The sequence below is a fragment of the Pogona vitticeps genome, chromosome 2 (genome assembly GCF_051106095.1).
Source record: "Pogona vitticeps strain Pit_001003342236 chromosome 2, PviZW2.1, whole genome shotgun sequence".
NCBI classification, from domain to species: Eukaryota; Metazoa; Chordata; class Lepidosauria; order Squamata; family Agamidae; genus Pogona; species Pogona vitticeps.
Genome location: NC_135784.1, coordinates 284,449,906 through 284,469,255, shown reverse-complemented (window position 1 = coordinate 284,469,255; position 19,350 = coordinate 284,449,906). Strand labels below are relative to the sequence as shown.

The window sequence follows — 19,350 nt, the reverse complement described above, 5'->3', positions numbered from 1 at the left end:
GGTCAGCCTGCAGTCCTATACCACTGTGAGATTTGTTTCATGTTCTACGAACACATTTTGGTTTAACAAATGAAGAGATAGATGCTACCTCTGTCTGCCTTGCCGCAACTGTTGCCAAGGAAACCATACTCTCCTGTTCTCTTCCTTGGTCCTCCTGGTTTTCTTTTCACTATCTACGCATCCTTTCCAGACTGGGGGAAATGGTGAGGGGTGGGGAACAGGTTTCCATGGTTGCCAACAGATAGAGAAAATACAGTGTCTTCAAATAAATAAAATAATGCCAACATTCCAACAATAAATTTTAAGGACTTCTTGTCACTAGGAAGCCTGAACATTGTAATTTGTCCCTTTCTGTTCACGTTATACTGTGCAATGAATAAAAGTCACTGAAATCTCAGTAATGAGAGATAATGAACTGAATCACCATTAAGGGTGTCAATGCATGAGAGGGACATAATTTCTATTCAGAGAAATTTTAAACACAGTAAGGTTAATGCTAACTGCTTATAATCAGATGGGATAGTAACTTTTAAAAATATTTTGGGGCCACTACAGGCTGCAAGAGTTTTTTCAGTTTAAACAAACATTTTTGTAGGAAAAAGGGAGGGCATGTTGTGGTCAGGACAAAGTTCTCATCGGGTCTGTTTTAATTATCAGATGAAATCCTATTGCACTTAGCACAACATAAAGTTACACCTGCGGAAGTTTGCAAGGAATTATGCCAAGGCAATCCACATACTGTAGTGTGTCTGATTGTGCAATTGACTGTGCAACTAGTTGTGCAACTGTAGAACTCCTTGATGGATATGACTTCTGCCTTGGTGTAAATTTGACAACTGCTTGTTACATTACTTCCAGTTACGAAAGCATAGCTACACAACAGGGTTTGTGCCACTGAGAGATTAAACATTATGTCCTTTTTTACAAATTGCTTTTTTGTGTAAATTGATTTGAATTTCAGGAAACTGTATACAAATGGCTGAACTATATTTTTTAAAATCAGGAATGTTTGAACTATGGTTCTTTTTTATTACACAATGGTTGTGATAGCAACATTTGACTTTGTGTACCTTGGCTCAATGATCTCTAACATTCTCTCCCTAGATGTCGAGCTGGATAAACGCATTGGGAAAGCAGCTACCATGTTCTCTAGACTCACAAAGAGACTATGGCTTAATAAGAAGCTGACGGCATATACCAAAATCCAGGTCTATAGAGCCTGTGTCCTGAGCACACTCCTGTACTGCAGCGAGTCCTGGACCCTCTGTGCACAGCAGGAGAGGAAGCTGAACACCTTCCATATGCGTTGTCTCCAACACATTTTGGGTATCACCTGGCAGAACAAAGTTCCAAATAGAGCAGTCCTAGAACGAGCTGGAATTTTTAGCATGTATACATTACTGAAACAGTGTTGTCTATGTTGGCTTGGGCATGTCATGAGAATGGCTGATGGTCAGATTCCAAAAGATTTCCTGTATGGAGAATTAGTGCAGGGAAATTGCCCCAGAGGGAGACCACAGCTGCGATACAAGGATATCTGCAAGCGGGATCTGAAGGCCTTAGGAATGGACCTCAACAGATGGGAAACCTTGATGTCTGAGCATTCAGCCTGGAGGCAGGTGATGCATCATGGCCTCTCCCAATTTGAAGAGACCCTTGTCCAGCAGGCTGAGGCAAAGAAGCAGTCACGAAACCAGCAAAACCAGGGAGCTACACAGGGGACAGAATGTAGTTGTCTTCAGTGTGGAAGGGATTGTCACTCTTGAATTGGCCTTTTCAGCCACACTAGACACTGTTCCAAGACCTCCATACAGAGCACATTACCATAGTCCCTTGAGACTGAAGGATGCCTACTATGGCTGTGATTCAGATGCCTCTGGAAATATTTACTAATTGGATAACAATTATGTTAAGTAGATAGAAAAATAGTGAACAGGTGTGTTTTTAATTAATGTCTGCACATCAACTTGAATGTAAAGTCAAGAGATGGATTTGGCTTGCATTCAGGTTAAAGTAGAGGAGGGAGGGTTAAAGCCTCTCCCCAGGGGAAAAGGGATCTCCAGGCTATGGAATTATCTGCCTCCCTCCCTGAAGCTAACAGCACTTTGCTTCTTCCTCCTTCTCTATGACTGTAAAGGTGAACACAGCATCAACGAAGCTGTACCCTTAGCTGAAACAATAGTTAGAAATACCTCAGCTCTGGATCTGATGACATTAGAAGATGTGAACACACCTCCTCACATCATTTGACCTGTGGAGGGCTACCACTCCATTAAATTTCCCCACTCCGTCCTACACCAAAGCTCTGATTCAATCTGCTCCCTTCCCACAATGGATTCTTTCCACTCCCCCCCAAGGAAATAATCACAGAATCTCATCTCCAGAGATTTTGGTATATCCAGAGAAAGTTCCAGGTTTGGATCCTTGTGATAGCAAAGTGCTGGGAAAATCAGAGGTTCAAAGTGGGAATTGCCCACTGATAACAGAAATAGACACTACGGGAATATTTGTACATATGTATTTATTTTTGGTACCGCTTTATATGGTGACCAATCTAGACTGTGGTCAGATACATACTTATCTACAAATAATTTCTATGAAATCAGTGGAACTCATTTGGTAAACATATATAGGATTATGCTTAAAGTTATGCTTTTAAAAATTATTATTGTGCCTTTGAAATATGGGACTGCTAAAGACTTCCATGTTTAGTACTGACAAATTCAAGATGTATAGCCGTCTCAAGGTTGACTCAGTCTTCTATCCTTCTATGGTCAGTAAAATGAGTACCCCCCCCTCTGTGTCTGTGTGTGTATGTGTGTGTGTGGCAAAGTGTTCTTCGCACAATTATGTTATATCCTGCCCAGAAAGTGCTTTAGCAATACATACATCAAAACAACAACATGGCAATCTGTGTAAATGCGCATAAAATCTGGGTAAAATCCAGATATATGGCAATGCAGAGCCGGGGGTTTGTATTTGGGGGCAGCCATGTTCCCAGCAGTTCCTGCCATTCACACCAAGGGAATGGTTCTCGTCTCATATGGCCTCAGTTACATCATACAGGACATGCATGAAGACTTTTTCAGACCCTTTTGCTGGTGGTGAGGCTTGTAAAAGGCTCGCACCCAGCTCATGGCAAATCTCTTCCTCCAGAGGCCTTGTGCTGCTGCGCACAAATCATGGTGCTAGTGCTCCACTCCCTGCCTTGCTCCAGCTGGCATAAGGGGCCCATGTGTATGCACCTGCCAGTTTTGATGGGCACCCCTCCCCAATCAATAAAAGCAGCTTGAACATCTATAACCATCTAGAGTGGCGCAGTGGTTAAAACGCTGTACTGCAGCTAAAACTGTGCTCATGACCTGGGGTTCAAATCCCAGGTAGCCAGCTCAAGGTTGACTCAGCCTTCCATCCTTCCGAGGTTGGTAAAATGAGTACCCAGCTTGCTGGGGGGGCAATGTGTAGCCTGTATAATTAAATTGTAAACCGTCCGGAGAGTGTTTGTAGCGCTATGGGGTGGTATATAAGTCCAAAAAAAAAAAATAACCAACACACCTTCTATTCCTGGAGCAAAGCCTGAAGATTTCTGAATTGTTGCAGCACAATCCTAAGTGGTTCTACTCACTGTAAGCCCCATCAAGCTCAATGAAGCCTTCTCCCTCATAAGGGCTTTTAGAATTGTACTATTGATTGATCTCTACTGAACCACTGCTTCATAACTCTTGCCAGTTTATTGAGTGAGTCAAAATGAATCCTAAACCAACAACTACCTTTCAAAAAACCTCATTAAAAACAAGCTGAAATTGAATCCACAATTATTACAACAAACATCACACCATATCTTAACACCATAAAGGGGGAAAAAAAAGACTGCATGATGACTCAATGTCTGGAGGGACAAGGGCTAACCACATCTAAATGCATGAGCTATCTATTTCTAGACGCAGAGGTCAGATTAAGAATTGCAGCCAGACAGATGGGAGAGAAGTTCCAGCTGCTCCAGTATCACTGAGAGTTGAAAACATAGATATAGAAGAATTTCAAAGACAGTAACGTGAACAGAATACAGTACAATTGAAACAGTGTTCAAATAGGTGAGTAAGGGATAAGAATCCAAGGAATCCTTTTGATACTCAGCTGCAAACTGCAGTACCAGTTACTGAGTTTTCCAATACTTGGTCAGGAAGGACTCTTGCATGTTACACAGTGGGCCATGGTCAAACCTCTACCCCTCATAAAAACACTTGACTTATTCAACATATTGTCCACTATTGACCCCAAGGCAAATATACTGAATGAGCATTTATGTAAGTTTACTATTGTTCAGAATGTCTGACAACCTGCATTTTGGAAAGAAGCCACTGCATCTAAGAGGCAGCAATGCTACTTGCAGAATTCTGGAATATAAATCTGCACACTTGTAGGACAGAGTCTCGGACAGGAGCACCTGTCATCCAGCCAACTCCAACATGGCTTGCTGCTGTTTTTCACAACCTGGTGCCCTCCAGATATTTTGAAATGAAACTCCCACCTCCTTTGACCGCTGACTACTGACTACGTAGGACTGGTGGAATTTACCATTCAAATCATGTGGAGGTCACCAGATAAGCAAAGGACAGTTTAGGACTTCAAGTGTTATCTCCAGCACAAGAATACATGCAAGTCCCTGAGCAATCAAAACGTCAATATCAGTCTGAATATCATTAAACGTATAAAGGGCAATTCACCCAATAGCTCTAGTACTAAATATAAGAAACAGTTCATCAATACAGTATCTTACAGATGCAAGCAAGAATTCTGTTTCTTTTGGGAGTGGGGTGTGCTCTATAATGGCACAAGTAATTTCCCCAATTACTAGGATGTTCATTACACAAACAATTTTGCAAACAGTTTGTCACTGGCCATGTGACAGACTGTCATGCAGTGCAGAGGACCACATATGGTGCATGACTTTTTCCAACAGGAGTCTGGCTGCGGTATCTGTGCCTATGGCTCTCCATTATTATCTATATCCTATCTTCTGTGCTCATTAATACAGCCCAGAAACAGGTTTTGTGTTCTTCTGGTGGTGATGAATTGGGTAATATGGAACATACATTTGCAAAGCACAGCTTGCTAATGGTTAGCATTAATCATAGTGGCATGCCCAGGCCCAAACAGTCAAGGACATTCCAATGCCTTTCTTCCGATTCTTCTCATTTTGCTGAGCAAACTGCACTTCAGGAATGCTGGCACTATCTCACAGAGGATTTCTTATCAGCCTTGTGACATTAAAAAAGAGGGGGGAGTACTAAAATTCAATGTAGCACTTCAGTAGCTCAGTTTTGGAGGAGCAAGCAATGCTGCAGAGCTTCGAAAGCAGTTTTTGGGGGTTGCCAATCCCAGAGTCCCCCAGCTAACATGGTCAGTTTTGAACTACAACTTGGGAAGTTGTAGGTTTTTGGCCCCTTAAGCCCCAAGCCCTCAAGCCCCAAAGACCCCCTTAGAGAAGTAGTGATATTTCCAGCCACTTTGGATTTTGGGCAATAGTTTCATGTAAAAACATCTGCAAATGCATATACCTTCTTTAAACTTATCCAGATGTTAAGTCTGAAAGCATATAGAGCTGTAATTGTTGGGGGGGGGAGCGAAGGATGAGGGTATGCATGTAAGCTCCAACCCTGCCTTCCCACCCCACCTACAGTAAGTCAGACCTTCAAATGTTCACACGGTGTTCCATATGGAGTGGAGACATGGAAGGCAAGGCTTACTTGCATCCCCACATCACTGCCACAACTACAGCCACACCCATTTTTAGGTTTAATGCTTGAACAGGATTTTCATCTTACTTCTCTGACAAGGGTAGCACTGAACACTTCTGCAGAAGTGAATTTCTACATCATTTTATTACCTCTCCTTTTATTTATTTATTTTTACAACAGTGAGCTTGCAAGCAAGAGCTTTAAAAAATTCCTGTTTGCTGCTTTATAAAATAATAGTTACATTAATGATTCCATGCTGCTTTGCCAGTCCTTTTTGGGGCCGGTTGCTACATAAAAATAAGCATGTTGGGTCAAATTACTGAACATCATCCACACATGGGTTGCCAAACACTAGTGTTATTTTGATGCTGCTTAATTGCTTCTCAGAGCACAATTCCTTTTTCACCCTCATTGTCCTCAGCCTTACTTGCCTCCATTAGTATCTAATCCAATGTTATTGATGTTATCAGACATAGCATCATTATGACAAAAATCGCATGGGTCGCCACAACCAATAGGCTTAGATAATGCCAAGGGCAGCTGAGACTGGGGACAAGGGGGGCAAAGGCAAAGGAAATGGAAATGCTGATGAATAGCTTCACAGCAAGTGCTGAAAGCCATTAAAAAGACAATAAGCTTCTGAGATTTCAACCAATTCTATTAAAAACCTTTCCTCAGGCAGTCTTTCTTTCCTTTTACAAAGCTCCCAAGCTCATAAGGCTTGGAAATCTTCCTTTTTTGTACTAAGAGTCCCATGTTAACCACATTAGTGGATTCTGCAGCAAACATTTCCAGGCTTTGAAGCAATGTTGGTGTGTTAAGGAACATTCCCTATTGCTATTTATATGTGCTTTTCTCTCATCCTTGGGCTTATGTGGGCTGGACCTGCCAGGGCCCAGACACATTCAGCAGTGTTTCTAATAACTGCAGACACTTCTTAAAGTGATTCGGTATAAATCATTGATCATGAGAACTGAGGGCTGGCCTTGCTAGTAGGCACAACAAGGCAGCCACCACAGACAGCATGTTTTGGGGATCATAAAAGAGAAACAAATGGTTAGCTATTTGCTGTAATGTTGCTGTGGGGGTGAGGAGAGATCATCTTCCTCATTTATCCAAATACTGTAAAGTGGTGCCTTGCATAGCGAGGTTAATCTGTTCCGGATTAACCTTCGCTATAGCGAAACATCGCTGAACAAGACAGGGAAAGCCACTGGAACGCATTAAACATCGTTTAATGTGTTCCAAAAGGCTCCTTTACTCACCTTTCAGCAAGGTTTCCTATGGCCGGCAGCCATTTTCGTGCCCTCGTTAAGTGAGGGGAGGGCGCGAAAACGCTGCGCGTGGCCATTACGGAGCTTCCGGCGGCCATTTTGTCCACCGAACAGCTGATCGTCGGGGCTTCGTTTTGCGAAGATCGGTAAGCGAAACGCTTACCGATCTTCGTAAATCGATTTTCACCCTATCTAAACGACGTTGAGCGATCGCATTAGCGATCCAAAAAACCGGATCGCTATGCGATTTTGTCGTTATACGGTGCGCTCGTTAAGCGAGGCACCACTGTATATTGGCTGCTCTTGACTACTGTGCATCTGAACCTGAGTGGTGATCACAAGATGTCCCTGTTTGTTGCTCTGTCTCAAGCAGCTACAGTGGACCCTCTACTTACGGAATTAATCCGTATTAGAATGGTAGCTGCAAGTCGAAAAGTCTGTAGGTCGAATCTCCATTGACCTATAATGCATTGACCTATAATGCATTGAAAACCGATTAATCCCATAACTGGCAGTTTTTATTCTATTTTTGTTCCATTTTGGTTTTTTTCTGGTTATATTCTTCCTGCAGATCCAAAGGCTGAGATTCCCTCCATGTCTCCTGGCAGAGGAGCCAGCCTGTGTAGCCTTAAGCAAGCTGCACAGACACACAGAACCCCCAGAAGACATTAATGGTAAACCACTTCTAAACACTCTATACCTAGGAAACCCTGTACAGGGTTGCTATTAGTTCAAATCAACTTGATATATTATAATCACAATATATAGCTTGGTCACACCATCTCCCTCCCTCCTTCCCTCCTTCCCCTCTGTGTTTCAAGGGCAGTTAGATTAGCACACATACAGTTCTCACTATCTCATTCCTATAATAATGGGTGGGGGTGGCTATTAAAGCCTTTTGCAGGAAGAACAAGAAAAAGTCTTTTGGAACTTTGCAGGCTGAAAAGTTTTATTTGATATGAACTGTTGTGAAAGAAGTGGGCCACACTCTACAAAAGCTTACACCAAACAAAATGTGTTGGTCTTTCAGCAGCCACAGTACACCATACTACCCAAACAGTAGGACATATGAAACACAACTGCAAGCAGAATCCTTTTCCTGTTGCTTTCACACTGTAGGTAGAATACCAATTGTTACCTATAGATAACCAAGAGATTATTACATGCCCTAGCTTGTTTTTTGTAATATTAAATATTGAACTATGTTGATTGACAGAATGTCTTTTTGGGGAGAAGCTTGTAACTACTAAAACTGAAAGTGTAACATAATATAAGGAATCCAATGCTTCTTCATATTTATTGCTCATTTTCTGCTTCTCTCTCTCTCTCATACACATACCCCTGTATAATTTGGGAATATTCTGTTCCTACACTTAAAAGACAGAGGAAACCTGCAATATAGATTCCTATCTCATCTAGGACTGTAAATTTTTTTTAAATGGGCAAAAATCTTTTTTTTTTTCATTAGGAACTATTAGGTACTCCACAGTGAGTGCAGAAAAACTGTTCCCCCCATCTGGTGCCCTCCAGATACAACAGACTAGAACTTCCATCGCCTATGACAAGAGAGTGATCCGATGTTTATAAAAGCAAACCTATAAAAAGGTGTACATTTAGGTATAAAATGTTCCATGCAACATATTTCTGCTTGTGAATTGGATGGCTTTCCAAAAGTGCATCTAAATACTATGTTATGTGCCTCTGCCTTAACATGTAGTATATTTGCTCAGCAAACCAACAAAGTAGTTTCTCCTTCCTGTTTGTATTCTGTGCTTCAGGCAAAATTTACCTCTTTAAATTCACTGCACAATTTCAGACATCATTCACAATTTGCTACAGTGTCACTATAGTGTATGTCTTGAAATGAAAGGGAAAAACACACACAGTGGAATAACATTTATCAAGAAGGATTTGTTTTGAAAAGTTAAGTAGGTTCAGTTTCCATCATGAACCTTCGTGCCTTCGTGAACTGTACTGGCAGCAAAGTCCCCTACTAAAATAGTAAGTAAGAAAAAAAGTTATCACAATGAATGGACGTCATTTTCTTGCGTCATTGCAAAAGCTCACTGATTAGGCAGCAGGCATTTTCAGTCTTGTGTTTATACACAGAGGCGCCGAAATATTCCAGTAAGATTGATGAAAGGCAGCCCCACTGAGGTGAAAGAGAGGATAGTGGAATGTCCTATTATATAATGAATTAAACATGTTTGCTAAGGGGAAATGTACAGAGTGGATTCATATGAAAAACCTGCATCAGGGAAAAAATCAGATTTAATTAATGCCACAACATGCATCTATTACAATTATTAGTGGCATTTATAGAGCAAAGTGCATAATTCATGAGTTTGTGAACACAACCTCCCTGATAGACAAGTCACTATGATTTTTGTCTCACTGATGGAGAAATGGGGCTAACAGCGGCTTATTGCAAATTGGGGCAGCGGGGTGTGTGTGTGTGTGAACCTTCAGCCTGCAGACAATGGAAGGGAAGGGAAGGAAATACCTTCTCATTTCCAGTCAGTGACATGGCGGTGATTCCTTTTCCAGGAACCTTCATGACCCGTCTGAGTCCCTTTTTCTTCTTTACTCTGTATAACACCTAACTTTATCTATTGTTCATTTAATGTTCTGTTGCAATTATATGTACGTACATATGTGTGTGTCTGTGCACACACATATCTCTGCATGAGAAATAGAGGAACAACATGCTCTTTAAACGTTTTTTAAAAAAATCCTTTCACTTGTCATTTACCCTACTGTTAACTTACTCTGAAAAATATATTCTATTTTTACTTGTGTTTGTGTCATTTTCCTGTGTTTTTCCATGCCTGGAACAGCTTCCTTCCCTCCATTTATTAATCAATTGTCCTCACTAAAAATGTGTTTTCTTAGACAATTATTTGGCAGTCATTTATCTCTCTCCATTCATCTCTTTTATTTACATTTATCATCTGTTTCATATTGCATTTTAAGTCTAAAATACAAAAACAGAATTTTGGGACATTTATGCTGTTTACTGCACAATCTATGTGTGTTTGTTGAGAAGTAAATACCACTGTGTTCAGTGGATTGCGATCTCATGCAAGAGTGCATGCTGACCTTTTAAGCAATATTCTTTCATTGCTTTTGTTTATCTTTCTCTTCTTCAATTTAGGAGCAAAATTTCACTACTGAAAAGCAAATTCTGATTTACACATCCAGCGGAACACAGCATATCAAAAGAGAAAAAAAGCACTGCCACCTTCCCTTTTAGGATGGGTATGTGTCCTGTTTTACAGAGGACAGTCCTCTATTTGAAGGTATTCTCCTTTTGGAGGCTCTCTGGTCTAAATTCTATTTAAACATAAAGAACTACAAGTAGGAAATATGGTGAAGGCAACATCTGGAAAGGTGGTTGAGCAGACATAAAACTCACCTGTTCAAAATGTTCTACACTACTGTGAGAGGTGTGGTATCTCTATTTCAATTACAATAATTATTTTGAACTATTCAGTTATATACAAAAATTAAAACTTGTAGCTTTAATCCAGAATTGTGTCCCCTATTGTTCTCTTTTGTTATGATAATGAAGAATATATGGCCATCTTAGCCCCCTCCAGTGAGCAGTGTAGAGTATATATGTCTAAAGTAAACAAGTAATAAATGCTAACTGTTTTGGTTTGGAGCCTATGTAGAAATGGCTGGTTGCATGTATGGGGGCTGTGTGATTTCTCCCCCACCCTTTTTTTTAAAGGAATATAACTTGTGAATGTAGCCTCCGGCAATAAGCCATTTATGTAGAGGTGATGCTCACAAAATACATTGTTAGCATATTGGAAAGGAAAGTGTTAACTGTGCCTCTCTCACCATATACTGTACTGCCTCCAAATAGTCCACCTTTTATGTATGAGCCCTGAACAGATTTATTCAGTTATAATTCTTGTAATTTGTTGCCTTGAGGGGTGATACAGAGCATGGAAAATTTACTGCTCAATTAGAAGCCTCCTTTCTTCAACCCAAAACCCATCTCTACACCTTTTAATTTTGCAAGTCTCTGCTGTTCCCTCCCTAGCACTGCTATCTCTAGCCACAATGAGTACCGCCAAATGAGTGAATGGCAGGAGCTCAGAGCATTCCTTGACACACAAGACAGTAGACCTGCAACACAGAATCTGAAGGCCAGCCTACCTATCTCACCTTATAAAAAACAAGTATCACAGCTACAGCTACCCCACACCGGCTAGTTTGGGCATATCTGCCTTGTTCTTGGCTTCTTTCCAGTTCTCAGTTTCACAAAGGCTTATTTATGATTTAGATTAATTGAACATACAAGACAACAAGGTCTGCAAAATCAGAAGCAAAGCTGAAAAGACCTAACATACCAAGGGTGGTAGAAACCCATTCACCTGCTGTACCTTGGATCTGCTTTGGTGACTACATTTTTGTTGGCATATGTTCCCGCAGCTACATGCCAAGAGAATCACAGGAAATTGCTTTCCTCACGCCTACCCCTGCCTGACTAGCCATTTACAGTATGCTTTATGTAGGCGTGAACTGGATACCAATAACATTTGGAGCAAAACCTATTAGAAGATTATTTTTTTAAAAAAAGTCCAAATATTTCGTAACAGCAGCAAGATGGTTTTGAAAATAAAGAAAAGGAGAGATGTATTCTTTTGCCTTGCAAGCCCACTGACAGTCTTTTCCTATTGTCATCTGTTGTTCTAAAAAGACAGTTCTTAGAGGGAGGTAAGCAAAGTAAAACTCTCCAGATGCTGCTGCACTACAAATCCCAGCATCCATTACCCCTACTGTTGCTTATGAGGGTTGATGGAATTACTGCATTTGGAAGAATGCATTTAGCTTAGAAATATGACAATCATCAACACCATGGTATCTTATTGAAAACTATCCAGAAACTCTCCTGGGCTGTCAAATTCCCTAGCTAGTTTGCTTCCTCTTTGTAGTCATTTCATTTTTGGGAGTTCAGTTGAATCCTTCTTGGAGGACCGCCCCCAGAGAGTGCAGCTTGGGGAGAGCGTCTCGGCCCCGTGGAATCTCAATTGTGGGGTCCCACAGGGGTCGATCATCTCCCCAATGCTGTTTAACATCTATATGAGGCCGCTGGGTGGGGTCATCAGGGGGTGTGGAGCCCGGTGTCATCAGTATGCCGATGATACTCAGCTCTACATCTCCTTTCCACCTACCGCAGGAGAAGCCGTTCTGTCCCTTCAGCGCTGCCTGGGGACCGTACTGCAATGGATGCAGGAGAACGGGCTGAGGCTGAACCCGGACAAGACAGAGGTACTAAGGGTGGGTGCCCCCACAGTCGGGAACTTGGGAAACTCCCTCTCTTTTGGGGGGGTGACCCTTCCCGCTAAGGATGGGGTCCGCAGCTTGGGAATCCATCTTGACCCGGCGCTCACTATGGAATTCCAGGTGACGTCGGTGGTCCGAACCGCCTTTTACCATCTCAGGCGGGTGGCCCAGCTGCGGCCCTATCTTGATGTTGGGGCACTCACCACTTTGGTGCACGCGCTTGTAATCTCAAGATTAGACTACTGTAATGCGCTCTACGTGGGGCTACCTTTGAGGCTGCTGCGGAAACTTCAGGTGGTGCAGAACGCGGCGGCCAGACTCCTTAGTGGGGTGAAAAAATTCCAACATATCTCACCCACTCTGGCCGCATTGCACTGGCTGCCCATCCGATTCCGCATCGACTTCAAGGTGTTGATGCTCACGTACAAAGCCCTAAATGGTTTAGGGCCTCGATATTTGGCGGAACACCTTCTACCACCAAGTTCTACCCGTGTCACTCGCGCGAGCCAGGAGGTGAGGTTGAGGAGCCTAACGCCGAGGGAGGCCCGGAAGGAGAAGACAAGAAATCGGGCCTTCTCGGCGGTGGCTCCTCGCCTCTGGAACAACCTTCCCCCGGACATTCGCGCGGCCCCCTCGCTGGGTATTTTTAAAAAGCAATTAAAGACAATGATGTTTCGGCAGGCCTTCCCCCCCACCCCCCCTTAGCTAATCCTGATTTTCCTTTTTTCTTTTTCTTAGTTAATAATTTTATGGTTGAAAGTTTTCTTCTTTGTAAATTCGTTTTTAGTCATTGTTGTACCCCTGTTGTGAGCCGCCTAGAGTGGTCTATTGACTAGATAGGCGGGATATAAAATAAATAAATAAATAAATAAATAAAATAGAAAGGGCTGTCAACTGCAGAACATTCTTTCAATTTTTTTTGATGTTTTCAATCTGTTTCATGCTTTAATTGTACTTGTTATACATCATGCTACTTTAAGTGCCATTCTTTGGAAGAAAGTCAGGCCATAAACCCAACAGTGCATAGTAGCAGGTACTCAATATGGCAGACTGTGCAGCCACCTTACCCCATAAAAAAGAGTTCAAACATGCAGGCTGCAGGATCAGTGTTATCAACAGTTAAGGAGCATGATTTTTGTCAACGTAAGGGTTCTAAATTGTTTGTTCAAGATAAAATTGCTCTCAAATACTTTGCATTACAGTAGAGGCAGCTTGCAATAGTATAGTATTATGTCATAGCTCCTGCTACTCAGAGAGCCCCAGTACTTCAACCCTGTGAGCCCTGACTCCACTACACCACAGGCAACAAACAAACAAACATTTTAAACACTAAAGCAACAGTGTGAGCATGTGGGAAGAGGAAAGCCAGCTGACTGACAAATGTCCTTAAGGCAGATGGAGCACCCCAAAGTTACCATTTCCCACTCTGCTGCTGCTAAGCTGCAATAAGGTGTCAATCTAGGCTGAATGAACTTTTCTTGGATTCACAACTAACTTGCATTAAAGGTGCTGAATTCAATTTTGGGAAAGGTATAAGGGGGCACCTTTCCAGTTGTAGATGGGGCTAACTGCATGGGTGAGAACCATATGAGTAATTGCTACCAGTCTCAATATTTTGTCACCATACAAAGCACAATTAGAGTTTATACGTCAGGTATAAGCCCAAGTCAACAGTTTATGCATGGCAAGTAAAAGTCAGTCCCATACATCAGCTGCCTAGACTACAAAGTACCTCATTTCATGAAAACCATTCTTGTTCAGCAAGCCACAGCTCAAGTCTGTGCAACCATTAATTGTTGTAAGCCGCCCAGAGACCTTTGGGTAGAGTGGGTGGCATATAAGTTAAATAAAATAAATAAATGAATGAATAAACCACCTTCCCTGTTTTAAAGTGACTAGGGATAACATTAAAAGAGCTTGCAATCCAGATTAGGAAGCACTAAAGGCCCTATCTGGCCCACAGACTGGAAGTTTCACTATTCCTTTTCTACAGGGATAGTGAAGTCTACAGCACTGGTTTTTAACCTTTGTTACTCAGATGTTTTTGGACTGCAACTCCCAGAAACCTTCACCATCAGCTCTGCTGGCTGGGCTTTCTGGGAGTTGCAGTTCAAAAACACCTGAGTAACAAAGGTTAAGAACCACTGGTCTACAGCATCTACAACAGACAAATTTCAGAGTCCATATAGATGGATGTTTGGTTGATGTAAGTCAGTCAGCCTCTTCTCTAATGTTATTAGATTTATAACTGTAGGGGGAGCTCTAAGACAAGCTGACCTATGTAGAGTGAGGAACATGAAACCAGCCTGACCTTCAGTACGAGAGCTGGCAGAGGAGGAAGGGCAAGGAGCACCGGAAAACTGGAAACAATATGGAAGTGTATTGGAAACAATAAAGACATTTATAAACAAGCTTAAAGTACAAGCAAAGTAAGAGCAGAAATTCTGGCACATTGCATGTTCAGGGTAATAAAACTTTAACGTAAGGGCATAAAGAGCAAGAATGCATTCCAATTTCATCTGAATCAGGAGATCCAGCGTTTTAAACCACTGCTATAAACAGATTTTAATACATTTTCTTAATAAAACCAGATTCTCAAAACCAATTCTAACTGATAACCTGGTGCAAAATGAAGCATCCTCATGATCAAAATAGAGGAAGGAATACTGGCTCTTACACATGGAGGAGAATACGGTAGGCACAAACATTGGAATTTATTGAAATTTTTAGGACTACAAGAATAACCTAGCCAGCTTAGGTTATATAATAATATTCTTATAACTGCAGAGGTGGAAGGGACACTATGGATCATTGAGCCCAGCTCCTGTCAAGGAGGCACAGCAGGGAATTAAACTCCCAAACTCTAGCTCCACAGTCAGATACCTAAGCAACTGAACTATCCGGCAGCTCTCTTAGGAAACATAAAGAAACAAACCTTGACAAATAACAAGCCCAGTCCTACTATTAGGCAGAATGATGAAGCTAACTCTGGTAGCAGATACCAGACAAACCTATATCAGTATCCCCTCCCTCTGCTACCCCTGGGTCTTCTGTCCCCTTTAGTTATCACTGGTTGTTCCCAGCGACTCTAGGGACTATTCTTCCACCTGAAATGTTAATGCCAATATAAACAATATTCTATTCACTGTAGGGGGTGCCATCTTGTCCTTTGCCTTGAGCTGCAAGATGTTTAGGGCCAAACCGATAAGGAAATGAAGGAATCTAACAGAAATATGCCCCAAAGAGGCAAAGATTATGGCAAAGAGGCCCTTGATACACAAGCCATTGCCTTGGGTCCTTTTAAGGAGAAAAGTGGGCGGGGGAATGAATAAATATATAAATCCAATCTATTTGTTCATTATTTCTAGTAACTGTGCTGAGAAAATAATTAGACACCATAGTCTAGGATTATCCATTCAGCAGAGGAGGGGAGGAAGGGCACCTTTTTCAAACAGGAATGCCAGCTGTACCACAGGGGGTAACCCATCACCGAAAGAACATATCTGCATTGCCGTAAGGTTGGGTTTTATTAGAGAATCAACAAATGGTGCTGAGGACATAGCAAAATATTCAGGAATAAAAACACCTGCTTATCCGACTCTTGCCTTCCACTTGGAAATCAATCTGAAGCTATCTTTCATCTCAACCAGGGCTTTTCTCTTTGACGTCATTCAGTAAACGATGAAGTGCAATCTCATTTCAGGAGAAAGGGGGAGGGAAAGGGGAGAGATTGATATTAACTATTTAAGAGCCTCAGTGTATTCCTAATGTTCAAACTGTTTGAAGAGATCTAAAGCCCGTTGAAAGCCATGAATAGGGATGGCTGTGGTTGGATATCTATTTTCTACAACCAAGACCATTCCCAAAAGCAGTCAGTCTTTAAAAGAAATGAAAATGCATGGCAGTTTGCTTTAAGAAATATCTAACCAACTGGCCTCAAAGGAAATAAAGAAATAAACCCCAAAGAAAGACATTTCCGTTTGAAGAGAAGATAGAAGGAAATCAGTGAGAACAGCAGTGCTAATTGAACTGACATTGCAATCCTCAATTCATTTATTTCTGAAGCAGTTTCATGAGCTTAAGAAATAGTGCTTCAAATAAAGCCATTTGTGTTTAGCCGGGTACCTGAATCTTGGCTTTGCTGACAGGATATCAGCCTGCAATCAATACTGCAGGGACTGTAACCCAAAGGTATAGCACAAGCTGTGCATGCAAAAAGCTGCAGATTTGATTCGAGGCTGGAAAATAAACCTTTCTATAACTCTGGACAGTTATGGCTGCCAGTCAGAGTTGACAATACTGGGCTTCGTGGATGGACCCAGAATCTGACACAGTATAAGGAAAGTCATTTTCTGGAACATTCTATGAACTGTGCTTTTGTCATGAATCTGCAAGTGGCTCCCCCAAACCACACACACAGACAATGCAGAAGCAGAATTCTTGGAACCAGAAGTATCCCCTTTATATTTCATGCCCTGATGTCACTCATGGCAGGTCCTGGGGACAGAACTCTGCCCCCCTCTCAGGCCCTCCAGAGTTTCCTATCCCTGCATAGAGAATAAGAAACAAGAGAAGCCTAGGAAATAAGCAAGGCTAGGACCTGAGAAAAGAGCAGGTCAAGAAATATTCGATGCTTGCAATTTTCTCTTAGACTGGAAGAAATATGGGAAGAAGAAAAGCAGAAGGAAGCATCTGAGAAAGAACTCCTGGAAAGCTTGGTAGTTTAGGCATCTAGCTGTGGAGATGAGGTTGGGAGTTCAATTCCCCACTGTGCCTCCTCGACAAGGGCTGGATTTGATGATGCATAGGAGTCCTTTCCAGCTTTGCAGTTCTAAGATAAAGAAATGCAAGCAGGCATGGACCACACACACACACACACACACACACACACACACACACACACACAGAGAGAGAGAGAGAGAGAGAGAGAGAGAGAGAGAGAGAGCAGGGCTCTATTTGGCCCAACAGATTATCTGCCTCTACCTAGGGATTTGTTTACCAGAGCAGGAGAAGGTGCTGAAATTGGTTGGGTGGGGGAGGATTAGAACAGGCCCAGTTTCCTCATCTTTTGTGCTACCCACCCCCTTAAGGATTCAATACTTTGGCTATCTCATGAGAAGAGAAGACTCCCTGGAAAAGACCCTGGTCTGGGAAAGTGTGGAGGCAAGAAGAGAAGGGGACAACAGAGGACAAGATGGCTGGACCGTGTCATCGAAGCAACCAACATGAATTTGACCCAACTCCAGGAGGCAGTGGAAGACAGGAGGGCCTGGTGTGCTCTGGTCCATGGGGTCACAAAGAGTCGGACATGACTTAGCAAATAAACAACTACAAAATGTGACTGATGTTAGCTGACAGGGACAAGTATGAGATGGGAACAATATGGGATGGTGCAGAACACGTCAGATAGGGCTGACAGGTTTGATAAGGTCAGATAGGGCCAATGTGTAATAATAGGGTTAGGATGTGAGAGTTAGTTATTAGAGAATCTATGTCTGTCAACTTTTAAAGATGATACACAAACATAACTAGACAAGTACAAGTTAATGTTACAAATACCAATATGTCTAAGCACTGTGGGTTTATTCTATTATACATATATTTTAAACATTAAAATTTATTTAATGCTTTTAACAAAGACCAAGTGATCAGTTACTGCCGAATGCTGGCACACACAAATACACAGAATGGAGAATAACAATGTTTACTCTGCAGAATTGTTTTTATCGTAATGCTTTAAACTGCTGTGCACAGACTCTGTTAGTTACATTTTATGTGACTAAACAACAACAATGCTGCAGAAATTTGACAGCAAACAACAAAAGGTATTCAAAAACAAGCAGTTCCTCTTTGTTTTAAGGGTGCTTTCTCTGAGGTGATCTGCACCCAGTTTTTGGCAATGAGATGGTAGGGTATGCATTTGTATACAGCTCAACATAGAACAGGGAGGGGGCTGAAATGGATATCCAAAACCATCAACATTGCCTTCCCTATATTAGGGAATGTCAAGGACAGAGCTTGTGAAATTCCATAGGATGCTCCCCCATATCCCCATGCATAACACAAATACAGACTGCAAATCTCTAAACTGGCCTTAGCCTCTGTGTGCTTCTCTACCTACCTTGCTACACAAGAAAAGTAATGTGGAAAAACATCCAGGAAGCTACACTCAGAACTGCCAGTACAGCACTGTTTACTCTGCATGACAAGGTGCATCTTCTTCTCACTGACTCATTCTTTCAGATGAAGATGGTATGACATGCAAAGCACAGGCTCTTGCGTACAAAATATGGCCTCTACCATTGAAATATCACCCCCTGCTAAAAATCCCAAGTGTGCCATCTTTTGTTGTCTTATGTTTGCCATGAAACGTATTGTTGTTCTTGCTTCTAAACACTAGCAGAGGGCATCTATGAAGACAAAGTAGAACCCTCCAGAGTTGTTCAGATGACAATTCCTAGCAATCCAGACCACTGCCACTGCTGGTGAGAGTGGCTGGGAGTTGCAGTCCAACAATATGTGGAGGACCACATTTTGGTCTATGCAGTATTTTCAGTTCTGGGTGGATGTTCTCCTTAAATCCTCATCCATTTCTACAGATGCTGGTCCCTCCTTCTCAAGCCTCATCTAAAACTGTCTGACAATTTACGAATTAAGTCCTTCTCCTCTGCTCACTCATGGCATCACTACATCAGAAAGAGAAGAAAATCTAGCTTTTTAAGTTGGTACTTTAAGTGGGGGAAAATACAGTCCGTAAAGGAAACATGCTGTGAGAACTGAAGGCCTAAGGTCATTTTGATAAGCAAGCTATTGTGAAATGAACACAGCCCAATGAAAACAAAGTACTAAAATAATGGGAAATTATGAAGAGTTTTATTATTACCAATTATTTGTTCGTGCAGCAATCTGTATAAAGTGATTTACGTCATACTTAAATTGTCTTATATTTCAAAGTCCTTTAAAAGGGTAGCTTCATTTTGCTGTACAAAACCCTTGTGATCCGAAGTGATTATCAGGCATTGGTCATGTGGGAAGCT

At 41.8% G+C, this 19,350-nt stretch overlaps 1 protein-coding gene and 1 long non-coding RNA gene across 5 annotated transcripts in view; one reads left to right on the top strand and one right to left on the bottom strand.

Moving 5' to 3' along the window:
- Positions 1-19,350, bottom strand: part of PDE4D (phosphodiesterase 4D) — an 811,089-nt gene that overhangs the window by 297,422 nt on the left and 494,317 nt on the right. The window lies entirely within an intron of this gene.
- Positions 1,768-11,479, top strand: LOC144586396 (uncharacterized). The gene is made up of 2 exons (XR_013541197.1): positions 1,768-7,689; positions 10,170-11,479. It is a non-coding gene; the product is annotated as an uncharacterized LOC144586396 (long non-coding RNA).